Raw genomic sequence first — 19,130 nt, 5'->3', positions numbered from 1 at the left:
TGAGTACTATATTAAACAGTAGTGATACTGGGCATCCTTATCTTGTTCCTCATTTTACAGGAAAATGCTTTCAGCTTTCCCCCATTTAATATGATGTTGTTGGCAGTAGGTTTGTCATAAATGGCTCTTATCAAATTAGGATAATGTCGTTCTATATCTGTTTTCTTTTTTTTAATTCTTTTATTGGTACATTGTAGGTATACAACACAATTACATTTCTCATTGGGAATTGTACCTTTGCATGATGCATCTTGGTTCTTATTCTTTCCCCATTCCTAGCCCTCCCTTCACCCCCTCCACCCTTCCCTATTTACAAAGACTTTATTTCCATTTTTTCCATTTCTCAGCATTTTTCCTTTCCCTCTTTCCTTTCCCCTGTGCCTCCCACTACCCCTACCCCTTTGGACCTTTTCTTCCTATTTTACATTATCAATTATTCATTCTAGTCATTGGTACATTTTAGGTATACAATATAATGACATTCATCATTGGAAATTTGCACCTTTACATATTCGCTCTTGGTTCTTATTTTTCACCCTTGCCCAGCCCTCCCTTCAACCCCTCCAGTCCTCCCTATTTACAAAGATTTTGTTCCTATTTTTCCATTTTCTCCTATTAATCCCATTCTCTTCTATCCTTTCCCCTAGCCCTCCCACTTCCTTCCCCTTTGCCCCTTTTCTTCCTATTTCACATTACCTATTATACATTTAGTCCTTATTTACACTTTCAGTTTCTCACACCAGAGAAACTATTCGGTATTTATACATGTGTGTCCTATTTATTTCACTTAAGAGTATCGCCTCCATGTGCATCCACTTAGCTATAAATGTCTCTAATTTCTCATTTATTATGGCTGAATAGTACTCCATTTTATAAAAAAACCACATTTTCTTTATCCAGTCTCCAGTTGATGGGCATTTGGGCTGTTTCCAAGTTTTAGCCATTACAAACTGTGCTGCTATGAACATGGGCGCACATATATCACTGTGGTATGATTCTTTGAATTCTTTGGGGAAGATCCCCAGCAGTGAAATAGCGGGGTCAAATGGGACTTCCAGTCCTAGTTCTTTGAGGTATCTCCATACTGATTTCCACAGTGGTTGCACCAGTCTACACTCCCACCAGCAGTGGAGCAGGGTTCCTCTTTCCCCCAGCCCCGTCAGCATTTGTTATTGGTTGATTTCATGATAGCAGCCATTCTTTCTGGAGTGAAGTGGAATCTCAGTGTTGTTTTCATTTGCATCTCTCGAATGACCAGTGATGTTGAACATTTTTTCATGTATTTATTTGCTATTTCTACTTCTTTGTCTGAGAAATGTCTTCATTTCAGATGCCCATTTTTGGATTGGGTCTTTGAATGTGGGAGGTCTGATCTTTTTAAGTTCTTTATAGATTTGAGATAGTAGACCTTTGTCTGAGGAAGAGCAGGTGAAGATTTTTTCCCACATTGTGGGTTGTCTCTTCACACTGCTGGTTGTTTCTCTTGCTGTGCAGAAGGTTTTTAATAAGAAGAGATCCCACTTGTTGATTGTTTGTACTAGTTCATGGGCAACTGAGGTTTTGTTCATAAAATCTTTTCGTACACCGATGTCTTCAAGGGTTCTACCTAACCTCTTTTCCAACTGGTTCAGAGTTTCTATTTTAATATTTAGATTTTAATCCATTTTGATTTTAGTTTAGTGCATGGTGAGAGATATAGGTCTACTTTTAATCTTTGGCAAGTTGAAACCCAATTTTTCCAGCACCATTTATTAAAGAGGCCATTTTTCCTCCAGTGAGGGTGTTTGGCTCCTTTGTCGAAGATGAGATGGCTGAGTGTGTCTGGCGTTGTTTCTGCATCTTGTAATCTGTTCCACTGGTCCTCAGGTCTGTTTCTTTGCCAGTACCATGCTGTTTTTATCACAGTAGCTTTGTAGTATAGTTGCAGGTTGGGGAATGTGATACCCCCTGCCATGTCTCTGTTGCCTAGAATTGCTTTTGCTCTTCTGGGTCTCTTCTTGCTCCAAATGAATTTTTGGATTGTTTTCTCAAGGTCCATGAAGTATGCTGCTGGGATCTCAATTGGAATTGCATTAAATCTATATAGCAGTTTTGGAAGTATGGCCATTTTCACTCTATTAATCCTTCCTACCCAGGAGCAGGGGATGTCTGTCCATTTTCTGATATCATCTTCAATCTCTCTTTTCAGAGTGCTATAATTTTCAGAGAAGAGGTCTTTGATTTTTTCGTTAGGATGATTCCTAGGTATTTCAGTTTTTTGGATGCTATTGTGAAAGGAATTATTTGCCCTATTTCTCTCCCAGTGAGTCTGTCATTCGTGTAGAGGAGAGCTATTGATTTTTGTGTGTTGACCTTGTAACCAGCTACGTGACTGAATTTGGTTAAGTCTAGAAGATTTTTGGTGGAGTTCTTGGAGTCTTCTATACACAGTATCATGTCACCTGCAAATAATGACAGATTGACTTCTTCATTTCCTATATTTATTCCTTTTATTTCTTTCTCTTGTCTAATTGCCATGCCTAATGTTTCCAGAACTATATTGAACAAGAGTGGTGATAGTGGACATCCTTGTCTTGTTCCAGATTTGAGTGTGAAAGATTTCAGTTTTTGACCATTTAGTATGATATTGGCTGTTGGTTTTTCATAGATGGCTTCTATCAGTTTGAGGTAGAGACCATCTATTCCAATTTTTTGTAGGGTTTTTATCATAAATGCATGTTGGATTTTGTCAAATGCTTTTTCTGCATCTATGGAGATAATCATATGGTTTTTGTCCTTGGCTCTATTGATATAGTGTATTACATTCATTGATTTTCGTATATTGAACCATCCCTGCATCCCTGGGATGAATCCCACTTGATGAGGGTGTATGATCTTCTTTATGATCTTCTGCATTCTGTTTGCCAGTATCTTATTAAGGATTTTTGCATCTATGTTCATTAGTGAGATTGGCCTATAGTTCTCCTTTTTAGTTGGGTCTTTCTCTGCTTTGGGGATCAAGGTGATGCTTGCTTCCAGGAATGAATTTGGGAGGATTGCTTCCCTTTTAATTTCATTGAAGAGTTTAAACAGTAGTGGCAGTAGTTCCTCTCTAAATGTCTTGTAGAATTCAGCAGTGAAGCCATCAGGGCCCGGGCTTTTCTTAGGTGATAAGTTTTTAATTACCTTTTCAATTTCATTTGTTGATATAGGGTTGTTCAGAATTTTTAGGTCTTCTTCATTCAACTGTGGTAATTCATATGTATCTAGGAATCTGTCCATTTCTTCTGTGTTGTCCATCTTACTGGCATATAGGTTCTGGAAGTAAGTATTGATGATCCTCTGGATTTGTGCTGGGTCCATTGTAATTTCACCCTTTTCATTCCTAATTGCATGGATTTGGGCCTTTTCTTTCCTTTTTCTGACAAGGTTGGCTAAGTGTTTATCAATTTTGTTGATTCTTTTGAAGAACCAACTCTTGCCTTCATTGATTTTTTTGTATTGTTCTCTTAGTCTCCATTGCATTGATTTCTCCTCTGATCTTTATAATTTCCTCCCTTGTATGAGCTTTGGGGTTGTCCTGTTCTTCTTTTTCTAGAAGCTTGAGGTTCAGCATCAGGTTGTTCAATTGGGATTGTTCTGTTTTCCTAATTTGCGTATTCACTGCTATGAATTTCCCTCGTAAGACTGCTTTCATTGTGTCCCATAGATTTCGATATGTTATATTGTCATTGTCATTTAATTGAAGGAACTGTCTGATTTCTTCTTTAATTTCCTCTGTGACCCATTGGTTATTCAGAAGTTTGTTGTTCAATTTCCACATGTTTATGAAATTTTTTGAGTTTCTTTTGCTATGGATCTCCAATTTCATCGCACTATGGTCTGATAATATACAGGGGATAACTTCAATTCCTTTGCACTTACTTCAACTGTTCTATATGTGAGTATGTGGTCTCTTTTGGAGAATGCCCCATGTGCAGCTGAGAAGAATGTGTATTCTGATTTTGTGGGGTGGAAGACTCTGTAAACATCTGTTAAGTTCATTTGTTCAAGTGTTCCATGTAGGACAGCATTGTAGAGGAGTATAGTGGAGAATAGCTGTTCATGTCATGTTAGCTGAGAAGCCAGAGAGCAAAGAGTGGAGCCAGGAAGGGAGGTCATAACCCTCATATCCCCAGTGCACCACCTCTTACCAGACCCCACCTCCTATCAACTAGTCAGCTATATTTCCCCCTTCCAAAGGCCCTGCCTATGGGTTCATGAGGCTCTTAGGAGACATCTAGATGTAAACCATGTTAGATTAGAGCCAGTTCCTGTGGTGTGAAATGCTGGCCTCAAAGCATGTGCCAGAGAGACAATAGGTTTTAAGGTGACTGTTCGGAGATCAGAATATCATATGTGAATTTGAGAGAGAGAGATAGTCAAACATAGCATTTATTTAATTTTTTATGTGCTAGGTACTTTGGTTTTGCTTTTTAAGTTATTTATTCACAGCTTTTATTTGTGAATGAAAATTCCTGAAAGCTAGATGTTGTTAGTACTTTGATTTGCCAGAATTGCCAAAGCTTGTCTGTTGTTAGAGCTTAGCCTTAGAATGGTGATGCTGTACTCAGAACTCTTTAGCATTCATGCAGATTTTGATGAAAGGACACCCATAAGAGGTTGGAAATTACCCTGTCTCTGCCCTGCCTTTCCCGTCACCTGTAACACGTGGGTAGGGCCGGGGATTTAGCTCAGTGGTTCTGGCGCCTGCCTCGCAAGCACAAGGTCCCGAGTTCGATCTCCAGTACCAAAAAACAAAACAAAAAACAACAACAAAAAAACACGTGGGTAGTTCTGACTCTGCCCATCAGATCTTACCATTTAGGCAGGAGAAATGCTTGCACTTTAACTCATGATTGTGTGTGAAGATCCACATCTAAACAGTCATCTTTATCTTGATCATATCTTTCTGGCTCTTGCTTTCTTGACAATTACATCTAGCGTTGCATATCTTATTAGATCATAATTGTATTTATCTCATAATGTGGTTGGTGGAAACCATTCTGGAAGTGGAAAAAATGTCACTTCTGCCATTTTTTTGGCCTGTTTTTGTAGGTGTTTGAATAGTTTTATATTCACTCCTTTTTCCTGTGGCAGGAGGATTGCCACAAGTTCAAGGCCAGCTTGAACAGAGCAAGACCCTGTCTCAAGAAAGAAAAACAAAACAAAACACAAAAAAGGAAGGGAGAAATTTGGCTTTTTTCTGATCGTGAGAACTGGATGCCAGGATGCCAGGCTGCTGTCTTGGTTAAGGATTTCTCAGGAGCATCCACATTCTTTGCAGTAGTCCTGTAAGTTAAGAACTGATGCACTTGTTTATAGATGAGGAGACTGAGGTTGAAAAAGGTTATGTAATTCACTAGAGTTTCCTGGCTGCTAAGTAGTTGTCCTATTTGAACACTACTTATAATTCAGTATAATTGACTCCTGTTTTTACAGCTTACTGGTAGTTGAATTTCTTTGACCGAGCTGCCTTTACCAGTTTCTTTCAAAAAGAATGTTGTGTTTGTATCTGCTACTGGCTCCAAATATGCATGGAGTAATGGATCAGCAAAATGGGAAAAAGTTGAGCTTAATAAATAGACATATAACTAAATCCAAATACATAGTTGCCCCAAAGTGGAATTTAGGTTAAAAAATATTTCAAGGTGTGTTCCAGGTAACTTACATTGATGGCTCAGAGCCAGTGTTTAGTTATACTTTAATAGCACATATATTCAGAAAATTAAACGTTAAGAAATATTTTGAAGGGGAAATCTTAAGTGTTAAATATATTAGGGAACACATAATTTTTTGTTTGTATAACTGTTAATAAACCCACACCAGTTTTCACTCCAAAAGGGGAGTGCTGAGCAAAAGGGAATTTAATGACTGTTAATGGAATTCTAGATAATTGGGGTTTAGCTAAAGCTTCTTTGCTCTGGGTGTTTGAGGATATCTGAAAATGCCTTTCTTATAGAGACATTTAACTAAGGAAGCTCCTGACATCTTGCCTTGTGCTCAGAGCAGTTTGCATATACTATATTTCTAAACTTGCACTAGCCCATTGTTATATAATTATTTACCTGTCTCATCTTGTCCTGAGCACTTGTTGAGTATTTGTGCCAAATGCCATATTTAGCTGTCTCTTTGGCTCCTGCATGGTGTCTAGCACATGGTAAATGCTCAATAAGTGTAAGAAACACATCAGTCATCTCCAGTGTCTTAATTGGAATTTAGCCCAGTGTCATTTGCCTATTAATTCTGTAGTCTAGGCAATCCAGTAGTTTTTGTAAGCCATTGCATTGGTTGGAAGTGACCTAAGCTATACTGGTAATAGTTTGGGAATGCAGAATTCAGTTTCTAGCCCTTTAAAGTATGAAACTGTTGTAATTTTTTGATAACAAACAACTGTCCCCACCTGTAATTTGTGTTTATTTTGCATGTTTCTATTTACAGTGTACTGTATAACTTCAAAAAATGATGATATTTCCATTCTTAACAGAGAACCACTGATACAGTATGACAGTGTTTGTAGGCTATATACTGTAGTAGGCAGAATATAAGACCTCCAGATCAAGCAGATAAAACCCACAGGTGGTTCCAAATTGACCTTTAGAAAGCAGTTTTTTCCCTGGCAGCTAACAAGAGTTGCATAAAATATAGTGAATATATGCACATGCTATTTGTTTTTATCTGTTGAACATGTTCTGAATCAGTGTAAAGTGACCCATAACTCAAGCAGTTAAAAGTAAAGGTTAGTGGTTAGTGACTAAAGATGGACCATGCCATGCCTTTTCCTCTGGAACCTCTACAGAAGCTGATGTGAAGTGAAATAGCAGTGGAGTCAGCCATTGATGGCTTATGGACTACTTAGGCTTGCTGCATACATGTTTTTCATGCCTTTCGAGTGCTAGTCTTCTGATACTCTTACTTTGGAATGGCAGCAGTAGTCAGAGACACACCTCTTCATTTCCTTGTTTCATTTTTAAAATTTAGATGGTTTTATAATTTTGAGTGTCCACCTTGATTTTGTAAAGTATTTCAATTTGTATTGGAATGTGATTGAAATTAATCAGTCTAAAGCAGTTTTGTATTTTGGATTGACCTTTAGGAGAAGGAACCTTCGTGTTGGCTTTACAAATGTATTGATCAGATTTTGTGTCACTGGGACAAAATTCTGGCATGCACAGCTTAAAGGAGAAGAGGTTTATTTTGGCTTACAAACAGGTTCATCAGAGAGGAAGGTTTTGGTGAAGGAAAACTGTTCAACTTATGGCAACCAGAAAGCAGAGTATGTTGTAAAGAGGCCTGGGACTGGATACAGTTGCCAGGATTGTGCTCCTGTCACCCACCCAGACACCCCCTCCTAGTGCGCTTTACTAATCTCCTAGGTATCTCTTGGGCCAATCAAGTTGACAGTCACAACTAATGGAAAAGTCCTACAGAAAACTTTTTGTTAAAGTCGTGCACCAATAGGAATTGAACATAGGGCCTTTGCATTGAGCATTTTTAAATCCCCTACCCCTCTTTTTATCTTGAGATCGTGTCTCACTGAGTTGCTAACTTGACAAGACTGGGCTTGGAACTTATGATGCTCCTTCCTCAGCCTCCCAAAGTGCTGGGATTATAGGTGTATGCCACCATGCCCAGCTAGTAAAATTCTTTTGAGCTACTTTGAGCTTCAGAAGTTAAAAAAAAATCACGTAAAGCCCATACCTGAGTTCTTAATTCTAGGAAACTTTATCCCAGGCCTCCTGCCCTGTTTGTTTCCTTCCTTTTCTCCAATCTCGTCCCTTTATTGCCAGTCATTTGAGGGTTCTTTTGATTGATTCAGATAAAAATCATGAATTGACAAAGCGCAGCCTCCCCAATGCCACTGGTCAATACCAGTTAGTGCTGAATGTTGGTCAGCACTGCTAGCTGCTGGCTCCTGCTGGATGATTCTTGCTTATGCTAGATACTGTCAGTCATCTCTGCTGGATACTGATCTCTATCACTCCTGGCCACCACTGTTGAACACAGGCTGGTGCCAAATGACCTTGGTCGACTGTGCTGGTTATGGCTTTCTTTGCTGCTGGTTGCTACCATTTGACACCAGCTTGTGTCATATGTTGTTTGTCAGTTCTGCTAGGTGCTGTCTCTGCTGCCGCCAGATGCTGCTATTCAGTGCCAGTTTGTGTCAGACACCACTGGTTAAAACTGCCAGGTGCTGGTCTGTGGAGCTCTTTAGGGCTGACAGGCTCTAGTGCAGTGGTGGCAAACCTATGGCACGTGTGCTGTGATGGACTGTTTGTATCACTGAAAGCTCTAAAAGGTTCCCCATCACTGCTCTAGAGTTTATTGGTCTTTCTTTTAAAGTGACTGCTCTGTCTACACTATTCAGGATAAGAGTCCCGAGTAGACTTAGAGGACCATCAGAATAGAACCTGTGCAGAAGGCAGCACAGGGAGTCAGTACACCAGAGAGAATGACTAACCTAAGAAGTGTGAGGGCTAGTGCTGCTTATATAACAGCTTCAGGCCTGTGATTGGTCCCAGTTTGGGGCTGCTGATTGGCCCAAATGTAGCCCTGTGATTGGTCCAAGAGGGTGCAGGGCATCCAGGACACCCATAGGTGTCAAGGCAACAATGCAAAAGAAATGTTGGGGAGATGCAAACCGACAGCTATCACATCTCTGAAAAATGGCAGGGCTGAACCAGGGAATCTTCAGGAGAAGTAGTTCTTTTCATTACAGTTTAGTGGGGCTTGAGAAGGTTGGGGATGTTAATAATGGGCCCAGATCCCTCCCTTATATCTGTGCCACATTAGGGGCCATTTTCATGTCTGGAGTGGCAGGACTGGTGGAAGGGTATTATGTCTGATAGGTAAATTGTACCTCCTGTCATAGTAGCCTGGAGAGCCACCACTAAGTAACCTGGGAGCACACCAAGGCAAATTGTCCCAAGTCCATCCTTGGAGGTTAGGGGGTGCCATGGGTGAGCAAAGGGAAGCAAAGAAGAGGGGCATGGCAGCCTTCATCCAAACCACACCCCATGCCGGCTGTCATAAGAAAAAGGAGATTCAAGTACTTCTCTATCTTGCCTTGTGAATTACCCTTCACCTTCGCCTGTATTCTCAGAAGGGGACTCTGTGCTGGGACTTGTAGTATCTCTAGTTCCTATGTACTCTAAGGTCGATGTTAGACATTATTTGAATTAAGTTGAAGGGGAAAAGATAGGCCATGGATGGAGGAACAGATTGTTGGGTTTTTTTCCTCTTATTTTATACTCTTATTTTATTCAGTTGTCAGTGTTGAGTCTGGTTACTGTTTCAAAATTATTTGTGTCACAATACCTAAAGAATGGCTATCTGTGAGAAAACACAGATGAAGGTAGTGTATTCTATATGAAAACCATGGTCATTAAAATGAGCTGAACTTTCATTTCTGAATTATAGAGAATGAGACTTCAGCATTTTAATAACTAGAGTATCCTCAGAAATGAAAAGCATTGTATATTTGGTTGTATTCTGTTTTTTTAAAGCAAGATAATACTGTTAGCTTTCTTTTAAGCTTTATGTTTTAAAAAGCATACTGTGTACTTTTTGAAATGGCGATTGATTTTTTTTTAAGGTCTTTCGATTATTTTTGTAGCTATATAATAACTGATGAAATCAAGAAAATAACTGATGAATATCAAGTAATTAGGAGATAAATTATCTCTGCCAAAATCCTGGCTTTGGCAGTGTTTGCCAATTTGTACTAGAATAGCAAGTGTCACAACACAGTAAACATCAATTATTTGTGTTTTATTTACTAAAACAGGTTTATATACTTATGACATTGTTTTTCTCAAATGACTAACAGGAAGAGTAAAAAATAATTGTTGAAAAACTTGTTTGAATTAATCTCCAGCAGTTGCTGGAAATCTTGATTGTTTACTAGAACTGTATGTATGTGTGCGCGCTCCACACCAGGGCTTTATGTATGCTGAACATGTGCTGTACCATTGAATTACATTCCCAGCCTAGTTAACTAGTTAAGTCATCAAAAATCTTCCCAGTGGTTTGCAGTACATTAATTGAACTAGAGCAGCTTCTTGTAGCAGCTCATTCCTCCTTTGGCCTTGTACCCTTTTTCTTCCCCAAACTGCAGTCTTGTCTGTCACTTTTGCCTGTGCTTTTCTTTATCATCAGTGAGAACCCACGGGAGCTTCTAATTACCCTTGTTCATTGTTATTTCATTTTGGGAATATAACTGTTTGGGGATTTTCTTTTTTCTATAATTACCTACTTATCTAGTAGTTAGTCATTGTCTTATTTACTTTTCTCATTGCTGAGACAAAATACCCAACACCCAAAGTTAAAGGAGGACAGGTTTGTCTCATAGTTTGTAGAGGTTTCAGTCCATAATCAGCTATCTCCAAGGCAGGGTGGCATGGCAGAGGGTCATCACAGAAGAGAAGCAGTTCATAGATGGCAGCAGGAGAATCAAACAGCAAGTGACAAGTGAAGCAGCAGTCCTCTTTCTGTCCTTTATAGCCTATCCAGGCTACCCACCATTAGGGTGGGTAGCACTGTCACCCAGGGTGGGGCACCCTTAATCCTAGTATTACACCATAAATCAATCCCAGCATCACATCCTTGATCCCAGCATCACACACTCTAGATCCAGCCACCACCAAAAAGCCCCACCCACAACCGCATGAGGCCCTGAGGGGTATATCTAGACATAAGCCACTTCAGTTATCTAGTCTAGATTTGTACTTAAAGGGTTTTTTCCATTCAAGTTAAATTGTATGTGGAGTACTTAAATTTGAACTTTAGAATTGTGTTTAGGTTTTGAGTAGTGGTGCCACCATTAGTGGATCTGTGATGTTGGACAAAGTACTATGCCTGACCTCTCTAAACATCAGTTTCCAATTTTATAAAATAAAAATGCCAGTGTTTGCATCTAAAACTCTCATCCACCCAACTGTGTAGTTTGTGGTACAGTGAGGTTAACTGTCACTCATGCCTGGTCTTTCAATGTGCTAAAATCTTTTCTATGGCTAGTTCATTGGATCTCTCTAATACCCAAGTGTCCACTTCAATGCAAATTGTGTTTTACTTAGGTTTTCTTCCTAGCAGGATCTCCTGTGACAATAAAAAATCTTGAGTCTGCTGCTGAAAGGTGGTAGAAAGTTCCATAGTCCTTGCATAAGTATCAGCTGATAGTTTGTAAACAAACTTGTGTGAGTCTTGGAAAATGTTAGGCAGGGGGTTTAGTATGTGTGTGGTGTGTGTTGACTTGACATAGTGGCAAGGGAGTAATTACATTGAGACAGATGTGGTTCTGGCACTCTGGTTTCTTGTCATCCCAGCGAGTTTGACAGCATGGCTAGGGGCAGAAGCACTGACCTCCACCCAGAAAGGCTGATCTTTTAGTAGCTCTGGAGGAGGGACAGCATATCATAGCCACTGGTGCTCTAGGGTGAGAGGGGAGCCTAGGGTGTTGTCCTCATTGTGCAAGACTCTTTATCAGTTAACACTACCCCTGGATTTCATACCCCATGGCCTAGAGTTGCAGATGTGAGTGTATTGAGGTGGCAAGGTCAATGAACACTCAAAAAATGCAGAGCTGGAAAGGCCTGTGGGGAAGTGAATATTGTTCTTACTGCTCTCTAATTATTATAACCCTTGGAATAATGAGTAAAACTCTCTACTTTGATTTTTCCTTAACCCTTAACATTTTCTGTTGTGACAAGAAGAAAGAATAAATCAAAGATCTGTAGAGATAGTTCTTTGCAGAGGAATAAGAAGCCAGAAGTCTTGGACTGGTTGAATTTTTCATTAGAAAAAAGGTTAGGAAAACAAGTGATTCTTTGCTAAGTGTTTCATATAAATGTTAATGTGGTGTTGTTGTTGTTTGAGATGGGTCTCACTATGTAATTCAGGCTGGCCTTGAACTCATAATGTAGCCCGGGCTGGCCTTGAACGTGCAGCCGTCCTTCTGCCTCAGCCTATCTGAATGCTGGTATTATGGATTATAAGTGTGCGCCACCATGCCCGTCATAAATGTCGAAGTTTTATACATGAAACCAAGGGTCTATCTCCTGGCACCCCTCTGCCTCCCACCTTTTATTTAGTATTAGAAAGGTGTGTAGAATAATCACCACCAGAAGAGCTAATCCTTCAATATGTATCCAGCCCCATTCTAATGTCACTAAGTTAACTCATTCCTCACACCAGCCCCTTGAGGATAAAGCCTTGTCTAAAGCCACACAGCCAGTAAGCAGTGGAACCAGTATTCAGATTTTAGCAATCCCATTAGGACCATTCACACAGTGTAATACCAGAAGGCTAATATGCTGTGGATATGAATACCAATATCTAGTCCCCATACACAGACAGTATTTTTGACAGAAGCATTGCATGCAGGAAAGGCAAATTCATCTCTAGAATGTCTATTTTGGTTAAGGGCAAAATGCTGCCCCTTCTGTGATAGAAGTTGTCCATTGTAATCAGTCCACCAGGCAGGAGACTGATTACACTGGAGAATGGTGCCATACTGGGGGCTCTGTGTTAGACTCTACTGGCTGCAGATTGGGCACTCAACAATGTTTCCACCCTCGACAATTTGGTGAGTGGAAGTTCATGTTGCTGAGCTCATGTGTAGCATCTATCCCTCCACGGTTGCCTTGTTCTTGGGCCCTTTGGGTGATGGGATGGCTGGGGAATGATGCTGACTGCTGCCCACAGAACAGGTTGTCCTATTCACTTACTAAAATCCTCCTCTGCTGAGGACACTTTTTGGTGAGCACTTGCCTTACATAAATATCTTCTTTTTTTTTTTTTTTTTACCCACTTGGAGAGATCTGTCCACCTACATTTTCCCCAGATTTCTTTGTCACCAGTTTTCTAATCATTTTCCTTCCAGTTCTGAGCATTCAGTCAAACCATTTATGCTATGAATTAGTATATAATTGCACACCTGGCCTTCCAAGCAAAATGAAAAGCCAGGTGAATTACCTGAAGTTCTTTTCACTTGGAGAATTTTGTAGTGTTACAGCCTGCATAGTATTTATAAACCAGTCCTGGTTCTCCTTTTCCATTGTCAGTTGGTCATGAGGAATTTTCATGAGGCCATAGGATCGGCTGAGAGAGAGAAGGCAGCATAGCGAGAGCAGGAAATTGCTGGCATTGGGCCACTTCTCTGTGATTTACTTATCCCTCTAGAGCCTGTTTGGGTCCAGTCACATAAACACCACTTCCGTTTGATGATGGAGTGTTACTGTCCATTCCCAACTTTGTGGCTTGGTGGGTCAGATAACACCTCAGACAGGCACCTCAGGTGGCTTGGTAACTTGGTGGCCCATGGTGAAACATTTGTTTAGTCTCTACAAAGGCTCACTAGCAGGTCACAAGTTGTTTCTCAAAGGGGGAGTAATCTGAAGAGGATGGCAGGGCTTTGCTTCAAACTTGCAAGACCTTCACTGTAACTAACCTCCAGAGATCTGCCAGAGGCTCCAGAGCACCATTGGGTCTGGTGAATCATATGGCCCAAGTGAAAGAGTAGTCTGCACAGCAGCCTGGAGCAATTGCAGAGCCTTTTCTTGTTCTGGGCTCCACCTTAAAGCTAGCAGCTTTTGGGTTACTCAGTAAATAGGCTGCAGTAACATACCCAAATGAGGAATGTTGCCCTGGAAATCCAGAGAGGCACAATCAATTTGACACATAAAATTAACCATCAGAAGACGATGTGCTATGCTGCATAAAAACTAAATTTACATGTAGACCTTGAGGAACTAATACTGGTTTTTTTCGGTTTTTTAAAAATAAATTTTATTTTATCCCATTCCCCCCACAAGCCCCTTCCCCTCCCTATGTACAAAAGCTTTGTTTCCATTTTTCCTTCTATTTTCACTTTTTTCCTTGTCCTTTCCTTCCTTTCTCCCTCCCTCCTCCCTTGTTCCCCTTCCCATTTGAACGCCTTCTTCCCATTTCCCAACATCCATTATACATTGCAGTCCTTATTTCCACATTCAGTTTCTCACACCAGAGAAACAGTGGAGTATTTAAACATGTATGTCCGATTTATTTCACTTAAAAGTATGGTCTCAAGATCCATCCATTTAGCTATAATTGTCTGAAGCTCACCTTCTTTATGGCAGGGTAGTACTCAATTGCATAAAAAACCATATCTTCTTTATCCACTTATCAGTTGATGGGCATTTGGGCTGTTAAGGAACTAATATTGTTTAACAAGTAGTAACATCTCATCTTTTTTAAGATTATAAATGCTTTGGAGGAGTAAATATGACTCCTAACTTTATTTTATTTTTGTAGTACCGGGGATCGAACTCAGGACCTTTCGCTTACAAGGCAGGCGTGTTGCCACTGAGCTAAATCCCTGGCCCTCCTAACTTTGAATTGAAATAGTTCTTGAATTTACCTTGAGCTCCCTCTATTAACACCACCACTCCCCTTTCCCAGTGATTATGTCATAACCTAGCTGCTAGATTTCTTCGTGGGTGGTGAATCTTTAAGTTTGACAGGATATTTCACTTAGGAATGGCAATGTTGAATTTATTTAATATTTGATTGAATAGAACCCTATGTAAATCAAAATATTTGAGCTAGAAGTTTCCTTTGAAATGATCTAGCCCAGTGGTGGCAAACTTATATAGCATGTGTGCCACAGTGGGCTTTTTGTATCACTGAATCCTCTAAAAGATTCTTCATCACCGATTTCACCCAACTTGACTTTTCAGACAAACAAAAGACATAGAGTACTAAAGCCCAGACAGGAATCCAGGTTATCACTTGGCAGTGTGGATTTCCCTGTTGTAGGTTTGTTGTACTTACTCAAGACTGAGAGGTGTGCCTTGGATGGGGCCGATGGTTGGGTGCCAGAGGATGTGGTAAGATCCTGTCTTCATTGAGTAGCCAGACAAACATGGCTACAGATCTGAGGTGGTGGCAGGTGTTTCGAGTTGTGCTGCTTCCTGACCAAATACTAGATGTGGGCCAAATGCTAGAGATTTCAAAGAGCAGGATGTTGAGAATCGTGCTGGTCTGAAAAGTGAAGAGGAATAGCTTTGAAATTAATCTATTAGACTAAATGTAAATGACTATAGTGCATACCTAATAGTTAAGACTCTTATAAGATTTAAAACATAAAATTTTAATCAAAATAGACTACTTAAATAATTAAATTTTCCTTTAGCAAATTTAGTGGGTTAGCAATTGGTAGATGCTTAAGGTTTGCTTTTTTGTTGTTAAATTTTGAGGACACTACCACTAAGGTCAAGAGCTTCGGATATGTTGTTTTGGCATTGGGTGGCAGTATGAAGGTCCCCCAGGTCTAGTCTATTAAGCACCCCCAAGTTGAGTGAATTGCCTCCCAGCACCCATAGCAGTTGTCAGGCCTCTGCTTAAATTCTTGTGATCCAGGTTCCTTTCAAAGACAGCCCCTTCTATTAATAGACAGTTCTTCTTATTAAAAGTTTTCTCTCGGTGGGTTGGAGCTGGGCGTGGAGCAACTGCGCCACTGGGGTAACTGCATCAAGTTGGCGCTGGCTGTGGCCATGGCCATGAGGACTTGTCAGCAAGCTCCTTCCTTGTTCAAGAGTGCCCCTGCGGAGCAAGCCCTTTGAATTTTCCCAGCCGGCATAGCCGACTAAACAGACTCACCAGGAAAAAAAAATGGTTGAAGCAAATCACCCAGGAAAGCTGTTTATTGGTGGGCTTAATACAGAAAAAAATGAGAAAGCCCTTGAAGCAGTGTTTGGAAAGTAGGGACGAATCGTGGAAGTACTCTTGACGAAAGACCAAGAAACCAGTAAATCAAGAGGATTTGCTTTTGTTACATTTGAAAGCCCAGCAGATGCTAAGGATGTAGCTCAGGATATGAATGGAAAATCCTTAGATGGAAAAGCAATCAAGGTGGAACAAGCCACCAAACCATCATTTGAAAGTGGGCCAAGAAGCAGAGGCCCTCCCAGAGGTCTTAGAGGAGGAAGAGGAGGAAGTGGAGGAACTAGGGGACCTCCCTCACATGGAGGGCACATGGATGATGGTGGTGACTCCATGAATTTTAACATGAGTTCTTCCAGAGGACCCCTTCCAGTGAAAAGAGGACCACCACCAAGAAGTGAGGGTCCTCCTCCTAAAAGATCTGCCCCTTTAGGACCAGTTTGCAGCAGCAGTGGAATGGAAGAGCCCCTGTATCACGTGGAAGAGATAGTTATGGAGGCCCACCTCGAAGGGAACCCTTTCCCTCTCACAGAGATGGTTATTTGTCTCCAAGAGATGATGGATATTCCACTAAAGACAGCTATTCAGGCAGAGATTACCCAGGTTCTTGTGATACAAGAGATTATGCCCCACCACTAAGAGATTATACTTACTGTGAGTATGGTCATTCCAGTTTATATGGTGACTCAAGAGGCTTATAGTGATAGAGATGTCTATGGTTGGGATCGTGACTATTCAGACCACCCAAGTGGAGATTCCTACAGAAATTCATATGAGAGTTATAGTAACTCACATAGTGCTCCAGCTACACGAGGGCCCCCTCCATCTTATGGTGGAACAGTCACTATGATGATTACAACAGCTCACAGGATGGATATGGTGGAAGACAGTTACTCAAGCAGCCGAAGTGATCTCTATACTCAAGTGGTCGCAATCAGGCTGGCAGACAAGAACAAGGGCTTCCCCCTTCTATGGAAAGGGGGTACATTCCTCCACGTGATTCCTACAGCAGTTCAACCCGTGGAGCACCAAGAGGTGGTGGCTTTGGAGAAGCCGATCTGATAGAGGGGCAGGCAGAAGCAGATACTAGGAACAAACAAAACTTTGGACCAAAATCCCCATTCAAAGAAACAAACAAAAAGTGGAAACTATTCTGTCATAACTACCCAAGGACTACTAAAAGGAAAATTGTGTTACTTTAAAAAAATTTCCTATGAAGTTCCCCTTCATTATTTTTATGTTCTTTTGAGGAAAGAAAAGTAAAACATGTTTAAGTTTGAAGAAAAAAAATTTTCTCTCACAGAAAGCAATTGGCTTAATATTTGTGTTTATGCCTCCTAATCCTGCCCCATTTTTTTCTAGTTTTCTCAGAACTTTTTACATAGTTCATTTTGAATAATCAAGTTTCAAGTCTAGAAATTTCTGCTTTCTTAGTTTGAAATTTTTGAGCATTTTTCACAAATGAAATAGTTTTTCCAGAATGAATTGGTGTTCCTAGACAATAGAATTGTCACATGATTGTGGCTCTACCTTATTTTTTAAACAAGAAAACACACTGGGTGAAGAGTGGAAATACCTAGTTTCTGGCCCCTGCTCTGCCCCTTCCTGATTGGGTACTTTGGGCCAGGTAACTTCTCTCATCCTCAGTTGTCTTTTCTGTAAGATAAAGTTGATAATATCTGTTCTAAGAACCCGGGCATGGGGTCATTTTGCAAATTTCATTTCCATAGAAATATAGGTGTGTTAGCCAGCTTTCCATCACTGTAGCAAAGTATCTGAGATAATCACCTTACAAAGAGAAAAGGTTTATTTTGACTCACAATTTTGGAGGTTCCAGGTCATGACTGGTTGACCCCATCATAAGGCAGAAGATCATGGTAAGGGAGTGTGGTGGAATAAAACTGTCTGCCTACTGACCCAAAAGAAAAAAGAAAAGAAAAGAAAAGAAAAAAACAGGAAGAAGAAAAAGGAGGAAGGAGGAGGAGGAGGAAAGGAGGAGGATGTTACTGGTGACCTATAGTCCCCTTTTAAGGGTATGTCCCCAATGATCTAAAGACCTCCCATTAGGCCCCCTTTCCCAAAAGTTCTACCACCTCTCCATAACATCACCCTTTAACACATTGGCCTTCAGGGACACTCAAAATCAAAACAATGGCAGAAGTTAACATCCTTGTTTTAGAATGGAACATTTTGAATCATAATACTGTTTAGCAGGGTCTTAGATAACAAGGTATAATGATAAAAGCAGATGATACATTCTGGCAGGTCTTGAAAGCCCGTGAATGTGGTGGATTGACGATTTACAGTTTTATTTGTTGTAGCTACTGAGAACATATTTCAAGAAATTAAAAAATAAAATATATAAATTGTGAAACCAGTACATTTGTTAATTTAAGTCAAGACTGTGCATCTGTGTGGATCACTGAGAAGATTTTTATTTGAGTTGGGATCCCTGTTTCAAATTAGAATAAAATCTAGATGCAAAGGGAAAAATACCATTCCAAATAGACAATAATGAGTAGTAGAAAATAAGAACTTATAGCTGGGCATGGTGGCACACCTGTAATTCCAGCATTCAGGAGGCTAAGGCAGTAGGATCACTGTGAGTGCAAGACCAGCCTGAACTAAAATAAATTAAGGACTTTTGCTAAATACTTATGGGGGTTAGTACTTTTTATTTAGAATATCTTATTTTCTACTTCAAGCATTTTGTACTGGTGCTTCAAGTTACTTGCCTTGTTTGAACCCAGTTGTTTTCTGAGACTCCCTTTACAAACGCGAATCACCCTTCCTGGTTCAGGAATGCTGGAACTCTAAGGGTAGGCCTCACGTGGGTCTTAGGATGACATTCCCAGTCCAGAGTGCTTTTCAGGAAAGACTAAGTTGGGAGGAAAACAGGCAGGGAGAGAGAGGCATTGCATCCCCAGCTACGGCAGTGCACCTAGGGTAGCTGGACTATGTGAGAAAACAGAAGTACAAAATAGTAGTGGTTTTGCTATTGTGAAAATAATAAACATGATGCTTTTACTTTTTTTTTTTGGTACCGGGGATTGAACTCGGGACCTTGTGCTTGTGAGCCAGGCGCTGGAACCACTGAGCTGAATCCCCGGCCTGATGCTTTTACTTTTTAAAGTAAAGCGCTGAATACATTTTTAAATGCACTTTTCAACTATTTCAACAACTGGAAATATATTACCTATTCAGCAATTAATTCTAAGGTATGCAATGGGATTGTTTCACAGGTTTATTTATTTATTTTTGGAAGTTAATGAAAAGAAATATGAGTTAAAGGAAATAGGAGTAGTTTTTAAATTGAAATTTGTGCATGTGACACAGGTTTTCGAGTTTCTTGTGTGTATAAAGATTTATTAAGTTCTATTAGCAGATAGTATTTAAGATTCATGATTTAATGA

General features: G+C 40.2%; 1 protein-coding gene and 1 pseudogene across 9 annotated transcripts in view; both read left to right on the top strand.

The window, feature by feature from the left end:
• Tulp4 (TUB like protein 4) overlaps positions 1–19,130 on the top strand; it is a 224,590-nt gene that overhangs the window by 95,292 nt on the left and 110,168 nt on the right. The gene's annotated exons all lie outside the window — the stretch shown is intronic.
• LOC147824924 (RNA-binding motif protein, X chromosome-like) overlaps positions 2,771–19,130 on the top strand; it is a 30,839-nt pseudogene continuing 14,479 nt past the window's right edge. Inside the window, exon 1 of the transcript XR_015441488.1 lies at positions 2,771–19,130. This exon is cut by the window's right edge and continues 14,479 nt beyond it. The product of XR_015441488.1 is annotated as an RNA-binding motif protein, X chromosome-like (transcript).

Source organism: Heterocephalus glaber, unplaced genomic scaffold (genome assembly GCF_053883595.1).
Source record: "Heterocephalus glaber isolate CG9 unplaced genomic scaffold, H.glaber_assembly_v1.0 deba00001523, whole genome shotgun sequence".
In the NCBI taxonomy this organism is placed as follows: Eukaryota; Metazoa; Chordata; class Mammalia; order Rodentia; family Bathyergidae; genus Heterocephalus; species Heterocephalus glaber.
Note: the sequence above shows the minus strand (reverse complement) of the source record. Positions and strands in the feature narration are given on the sequence as shown.